Below are 7,596 nucleotides of genomic sequence, written 5' to 3'. Positions count from 1 at the left end.
CAGAAATTATTAAGAACTTACTATGTTCAAATACTTTAAGTTAGGCCCAACTCATATCAATATAGTGATCCAGGCTTGGGGTTAAAATATAATGAAACCAGAGAAAGAACCAATAAATAGAAGTACATATAGAATGATTTCACATATATATGTATATATGTGTGTATACATATGGGTGTATTTGTGTCTAATGGTAGACATCTCTAGGGTGGGGAGGGAAGAAAAAAGGGGGGAAAAGAAAGCTATGTGATAACTTTATATATATTTGAAAGGAATAGCAAGTTGAATATGATAGATCTGCAGTTTAATGTGCAATCATCTTTTTTCTTCTATTCTACTATGTTATGGAAATGCTTATTTCTTAAGTTCAGAATAAAATAAATTTTAAAATATGATAAAACACTTTATGGATCATGAAATGCAATAAAACAACTTCACTATTAACCATATTTAAAAGGATATCATTTCTGGTAAAATTCAAATAAAACACTATTTCCATCTGCCTCTGCATTCACCATGGCAATTAATAAGGCTAGGTCAAAAAGACAGCACAGTAGGGCAATGAGTATCCTCCTAAAACCCTGTACCAATTCTCCCTAGACGGGCCTTTTATGCCTAAAGTGGTGAAGAAGCTGAATGTGCTATCTCTACCTTTTCTCCCCATCCCCTTAAAGGACCAGCGTATCCTATAAAAAACAGGTAGCACTCTTACCACAGTAAGGCACTATGCAAGGTGAAATCAAGCAATCTATTTCCTTATGCTTATATTTTACTGGTGACTGGTTGGGCATAATATGTTAGAATAATAATTAGAATATAAGATATAGAGGACTGAAGGAGAAATTCATACAAAATACCCTGCAAAAACTTGAGAATGGTGACTTCTCTTACCATGTCCATTAGTCTTCTTCATTTGCCTCCTTGCCCAAAAAACCCACCAGAACCCCTCAGTAAGCCATTTCAGTGAGGTACTCCCTACCACCAAGGAATCTTTATTTTCTGTTATTTACACTCTGTTGATTCTCAACCTAGGACACCTCCCAGTGTTTAATTTCTCTTCCCCCCTTTCGAGAACACCAAGCATTTCTGGAGGAAATCAAAACTGTGCTGATGGGGGCTGCTACAAATAAAGAATATAGAGCCTCAACTAAACCCTTGCTGTTGTTTCGCAATCCTTTATCTATCTCTTATTGACCCCTTATCACCTCTTTCACAGAACTGATTCCAAAACTCCTGATTCCACCTAGTTATTCAACCTCACCTCCTACGTTTTTTTTTAATTTTAATTAATACATTTTTAGTTTTCAACATTCATTTCCACAAGATTTTGAGTTCCAAATTTTCACCCCTTCTTTCCCCTTTCCCCACCCTAAGATGGCATGCACTCTGATTACCCCTTCCCCCAGTTTGCCCTCTCTTTTATCACACCCCTAATCCCCTTCTCCCCTACTTTCTTGTAGGGTAAGATAGATTTCTATACCCCATTGCCTGTATATCTTATTTCCCAGTTGCATGTAAAAACAATTTTTAGCATTCGGTTTTAAAACTTTGAGTTCCAAATTCTCTCCCTTCTCTCCCCACCCACCCTCATTAAGAAAATAAGCAATTCAATATAAGTTATAATGTGTAGTTATGCAAAACACTTCAATAATAATCATGTTTTGAAAGACTAACTAGATTTTCCTCCATCCTATCCTGCTCCCCATTTATTCTATTCTCTCCTTTGACCCTGTCCCTTTTCAAAAGTGTTTGCTTCTGACTACCCCATCCCCCAATCTTCCCTCCCTTCTATCATCCCCCTCTCTTATCCCCTTCTCCCTTACTTTCCTGTACAGTAAGATAGATTTCCATACCCAATTGAGTGGGTATGTTATTCTCTCTTTAAGCCAAAACTGATGAGAGTAAGGTTTGCTCATTCACTCTCACCTCCCCCCTCTTTCCCTCCAATGTAAAAGCTTTTTCTTGCCTCCTTTGTGTGAGATAATTTACCCCATTCTATCTCTCCCTTTCTCCTTCTTCAAGTACATCCCTTTTCTCACCCCTTAATTTTATTTTTTAAATATCATCCCTTCATATTCAACTCATCCTGTGACCTCTGAATGTATACACACACACATACACACACACACACATACACATATATACACACACATATATACATTTATAAAAGTCTCATGAGTTACAAATATTGTTTCCATGTAAGAATGTAAACAGTTCAACTTTACTAAGTCCCTTATGATTTCTCTTTCTTATTTACCTTTTCATGCGTCTCTTGATTCTCATATTTGAAAGTCAAAATTTCTATTCAGCTCTGGTCTTTTCATCAAGAATTCTTGAAAGTCTTCTATTTCATTGAAATTCAATTTTTCCCCTGAAGGATTATACTCAGTTTTGCTGGGTAGATGATTCTTGCTTTTAATCCTAGTTCCACTGACCTCCCAAATATCATATTGCAAGTCCTCCAGTCCCTTAATGTAAAAGCTGCTAAATCTTGTTTTATCCTGATTGTGTTTCCACAATACTTGAATTGTTTCTTTCTGGCTGCTTGCAATATTCCCTCCTTGACCTGGGAACTCTGGAATTTGGCTACAAAATTCCTTGGAGTTTTCATTTTGGGATCTCTTCCAGGTGGTAATTGGTGGATTCTTTCAATTTCTATTTTACCCTCTGGTTCTGGTATATCAGGGCAGTTTTCATTGATAATTTCTGGAAAGAGGATGTCTAGGCTCATTTTTTTGATCATGGCTTTCAAGTAGTCCAATGATTTTCAGATTATCTCTCTTGGGTCTACTTTCTAGTTCAGTTTTTTTTTTCCAATGAGATAGTTCATATTGTCTTCCATTTTTTTCATTCTTTTGGTTCTGTTTTATAATATCTTGATTTCTCATAAAGTCATTAGCTTCCATTTGCTCCATTCTAATTTTTAAGGAATTATTTTCTTTTTTATTTATTTTTTTTCTTTTTAAAAATAGATTTTAAATTGTTATTACCCAATTGCAATGCAACAAATCCACCACATTTTCTTTACAGAAATAAATCAAGGACCTATGATTTTGTCCACCAGCCCACATTTCAACCCCTCTCTAATCTAGAGCCCTAGAGACTTGTCTGAAGCTATGAGAAGTGACTGTCCTTGACTTCAAGTCTAGGGCTCCACTCACTGCCAAGCTGCTTCTATACATTTATGTCTCTTAATACCTGTAAATAACAGTCAAGGCAATAGTGTGGTACATACAGGACACTGTCACTGGAGTGAAGGGAGGTGAACTCTAGTCTCAGTGATGCTGATTACTTGTGTGACCTTAGACAAGTCTATCAGCCTCTCTGACACTTTGATCGTCCGTAAAAATGAGATGGGTAATGTAGGTAATCTCTAAGGTCTCTTTCAACTCTTTTAAGTGTATGGTTCCATAAAATTCAAGTAATAGTCCATAAAATAAGCTTTAGGGCAGGTATGTAGTATTAACAAACCAGTTCTAAATTTTAAGAATTGAACCATAATGGTTTGGTTTTAGTATTTCCAGTAGTAACTGAAGTTGGGTTGCAGTATACTTTGCCTTATAAGTTATGTGACATTTTGACATTTCCAGCATTCCATGGAGAGTATTTTCAGAGACCTGTTTTTCTTTAAAGTACTATCTTTCAAGTATCATCTAGGTTCTTCTCCTTACAAATTTACTTCTTTAGTATTTAAAAAAAAGTTCCACAAAGGATAGTGTTCATTTCTGGCTTTTGTTGTTTGTTTTAGGGAGCTTCTACTTGCCTCTTCAATTTCTCCAAAATCTGTTTTTGGAGTTGTGGATGCCAAAATCTTTACCAGTTTTTCATGAGATATACCACCCTTACCTAAGATAACATCACTCTTCCTAAGTTCCAGGACCCTGGAAAGATACTGACATAGTTCTGCATTAGCCTCCCCTTCTGATGGAGGTGCAGCAATAGCTACACTTACATTCTCAGATGTCACACCTGTTATGGCATTTTGTTTGAAGCCAAGTTTGACATGATTGGCTATTGTCATGGAACCACTCTGATCAACTGCCACAAGTCCAGTTGGGAGGAAGTGGTTTCACGAGCTCCTTATTCTGGCCTTTCCCCTTCTTGGGCATCCCTGCACTGGAAGCAAGCCTGGCCACCACCACTGCCTTGGCACTGACCCAGGTCCTGTCAGTCCAGCAGCAGAGGTAGAGCATGGGCCACTGGGTCTTCTCCACCAGGAAAAAAGAGGTGGTGCTCGGCTGGGTGGCCCTAGCAAATGCACCCTAGGAATTATTTTCTTCACTGAGCATTTGGACCACCTTTTTCATTTGGCAAATTCTGCTTTTTAAGGCATTCTTTTCCTCATTGTCTTTTTGGACCTCTTTTGCCATTTGGGTTAGCCTATTTTTTAAGGTGTTATTTTCTTCAGTATTTTTGGAGGGTCTCCTTTAGCAAGTTGTTGACTCATTTTTCATGATTCCCTTCCATCACTCTCACTTCTCTTCCTATTCTTTCCTCTACTTCTCTTATTTGATCTTCAAAATCCTCTTTGAGATCTTCCATGGCCTGTGACCAATTGATATTTTTTTGTAGGGTTTTAATGTGGGACCTTTGACTTTGTTGTCTTCTTCTGGTTGTATGTTTTGATCTTCTTTGTCACCAAAGTAAGATTCTATAGTCTAAGTTTTTTTACACTGTCTGCTCATTTCCCCAGCCAAATCCTTGACTATTTAATTCATTGTTAAGGTAGGGATCTTCTTCCGGTGTGGAAGGTGTACTTCAGGGGTTTTGTGCAGTTGTTTTCAAAGATACTTCTAGGGACCTGTAAATTTTCAGTTCTTCCAAGGTAGCATGATCAAAGGAGAAGTGTTTACTCCTTTCCTGGCCTGTGCTGCGGTCTGTGAGTGACTACAAGCACTCTTTTCTGCCTTGGAATTGGGAGGAGGATTCCCTTTCCACAGCTGCCACAAGCTCTGCCACACCAGCACTTTTCCTCAGCCTAGGACCACCTCTCACAACTGTGATCCAGATCCAAGCAAGGCAAAGCAAGAGAATCCTGCCTCCACACCAGCAAAGAGATCCCTGCAATCGCCCTCTGATCAGCCACTCGATCCCCCCACCATCTGTGGTCTGAGAGCTCTGGAAGTAGCCACTGCTGCCACCACAGCTGCTGCCTCTGCTACCCCAGGGCTGGGGCTGGACTTTGTTCCTCTCTCATCCAGGTTGAGGAGTCTGAAAACCACCACAGCTGCCAGTGATTCAGTACCCTGAGGCCTGCTCTATCCCCATCTGTGCTGGCATGGCCCACACTGGGCTGTGCTTCTCTCCCAGCCTGGTGCAATAGACCTTTTCTGTCAACCTTCCAGGCTGTCTTGGGCTGGAAATTTGTTTCACTCTGTCATTTTGTGGGTTCCACAGCTCTGGAATTTGTTTAGAGTCATTTTTACAGGTATTTGGGGGGCTTGGGGGAGAGCTCAAGCAAGTCCCAGCTTTTACTCTGCCATCTTGGCTCCTCCTCCACCTCCTATTTTTTTAAGAAGCTGGAATCTCTGACTCAATTTCTTCATCTTCTCTTGCCTCTACCTCAAAATCTCCATATCCCGTTCCTTTGTGATAACTGGACAAGGTGAACCCCTTGACAAGGAATGAGCTTGTCATAGATCCTCAGACTTAGCAATTTGAACCAGGTCCTTGGCCCAGTCCAAGGAATCTTCTGTCACTCTATTAGTTGCTATAGTAATATAAACCAGAGAAGTAGCTTGTCCATAGCTCAGGGTGGGGAGGAGATTGGGGGTGTTATGTGTATCTATTTGCTTCTTTGGGTGGCTATGCTTCTATGTCCTGACTTGTGCCCTTTTTGAATAAAATGCCATAAGCTTTCAAGACCTTGTTTTGATAATGTTTTTTGTTTGAAAGCCAGATACCGCTTTCCCATATACTATGCATGAAAGCACTGCAATATCTCTTAGTGTTATCATTCTCCATTTTTAGCCATCGCCATGGCTACACCTATCATTTCCACTTCAACTTGCCAACCCTGCCTTCCAAATGCCATTATGGTAGTGGTCAGAAATAGGTTAGGTGACTCATAGTAGTACCTGAAATGGCAGCACACTTAGATTTAGGAAGACCAATCTCACAACTCCATGAACATACCACTCTCATTCCCACTCATATTTTTTTTCCTTGAATTTCCTCACTTTCCTAAAAAACCCACACTTTTCCCTATGTTTTATTCAGATCATATTCACAGATTCTTAGATTTTGGAATTGGACCTTGCCTCAAAGAGTAACTTGCTCAACAGCACACCCAACACAGAAATGCCTTTGAAACACATGGTAAGACATACAAAAACAAGACAAATCTCTTTCTTAGGAGATCCTTCAAGCACTGCACAGGGGCTAACAAAAGCATATAGATAACTATAACACAAAGTAGAAGAGGCAGGAAGATATGATAGTTGTCTTAATTCAGTTAAAAGACTGTCATGGGGGGGGGGGGCGGAGCCAAAAGGGCAGCATGAAGGCAGCGTCTTACCGGAGCTCTCTCACAAGGTCTGTCAGATTCCTATAAAAAAGTGAATTTGAGTAGATTTGAGAGAGTCAGAAACTGCGAGGAGTCTGCATGGGGCAAATTTCTGAGCCGGGAGAGTCTGAAAAGCCGGAGGCACAAATCTGTAGGCCGGGAGAGTGCTCCATGCAGAGCTGCTCCAGACCAAGGCGGAAGCAGCTGGCCGGGAAATCCACGTGGGAGACAGGCTGGGAGAAAGCTGGGCGCCCAAAACCGGAGGAGATCCCCAGGCCTCCCAACACAGGACGGCAGTCTGTGGAAGCGACGAGAGGCAGCGCAACACCGCTGACTGTGAAAAGACCGACTAATGAGGCTTGCAGCCCAAACGTATGAAAGGCGGCTTCTTGAACTTCCGGGAGGCGTAATGTCCAGGTAAAGGACTCTAATCCCTCCCCTCCCCACCTAGAGAATTTCTCGGGGAAAAAAAAAAGAACGCTGGAACTGAGCAGAAAGTAGTGGGGCTTCAGGGGTCAAATAGTTGAAGTTCATCAGTCCCAGAGGAGCAGAGTCGGCAGGGGTCAATGCCAGGAGCCCAGAGGTAACCTTGCTCCCCCAGGGGAAGTGCCAGACATCAGCTCAAACAACAAACAGCTGAGTCCATTGCTGAAGAGCAACAGTGCTGGAGAGCACCCATAGGGAGTGAGAAGCCAGGGAGCCAGACCCCTTCCCCACACCTCAGGAAACTGAAGGCTATAATTCTAGACTCACAACCCCCAGAATAAGAAAGCTGGGACAGAGAGCCCTGAGGCCCAAAGGTAGAAATTCATTGTAAAGCCAGCAAAAGGCAAACCAACATGAAGAAGAACACAATAAAACCGAGGACAATAGATTCTTTTTATGGAGACAGGCAGGATCAAAATACCAATATGGAAGAGAAAAGTAATGATACTGTAGCTACATCAGATACCTCAAAAGGTAATATGAACTGGTCTCCAGCCCAAAAACCACTGCTGGAAGAGCTAAAGGAGGATTTTAAAAACCAAATTAGGGAGCTAAAAGAAAATATGGAAAAAATGGAAAAAAAATCCACTGATGAAATCAAGTCC

The 7,596-nt window shown here is 41.0% G+C and overlaps 1 pseudogene; it reads right to left on the bottom strand.

Annotated features, from left to right (window-relative positions):
• Positions 1 to 3,744: 3,744 nt before the first annotated feature.
• On the bottom strand, positions 3,745 to 4,193 carry LOC118852776 (annotated as a pseudogene).
• Positions 4,194 to 7,596: the final 3,403 nt, after the last annotated feature.

This window comes from Trichosurus vulpecula, chromosome 6 (assembly GCF_011100635.1).
Source record: "Trichosurus vulpecula isolate mTriVul1 chromosome 6, mTriVul1.pri, whole genome shotgun sequence".
Lineage (NCBI taxonomy): Eukaryota > Metazoa > Chordata > Mammalia > Diprotodontia > Phalangeridae > Trichosurus > Trichosurus vulpecula.
This window is presented reverse-complemented; position numbering and strand designations above follow the sequence as displayed.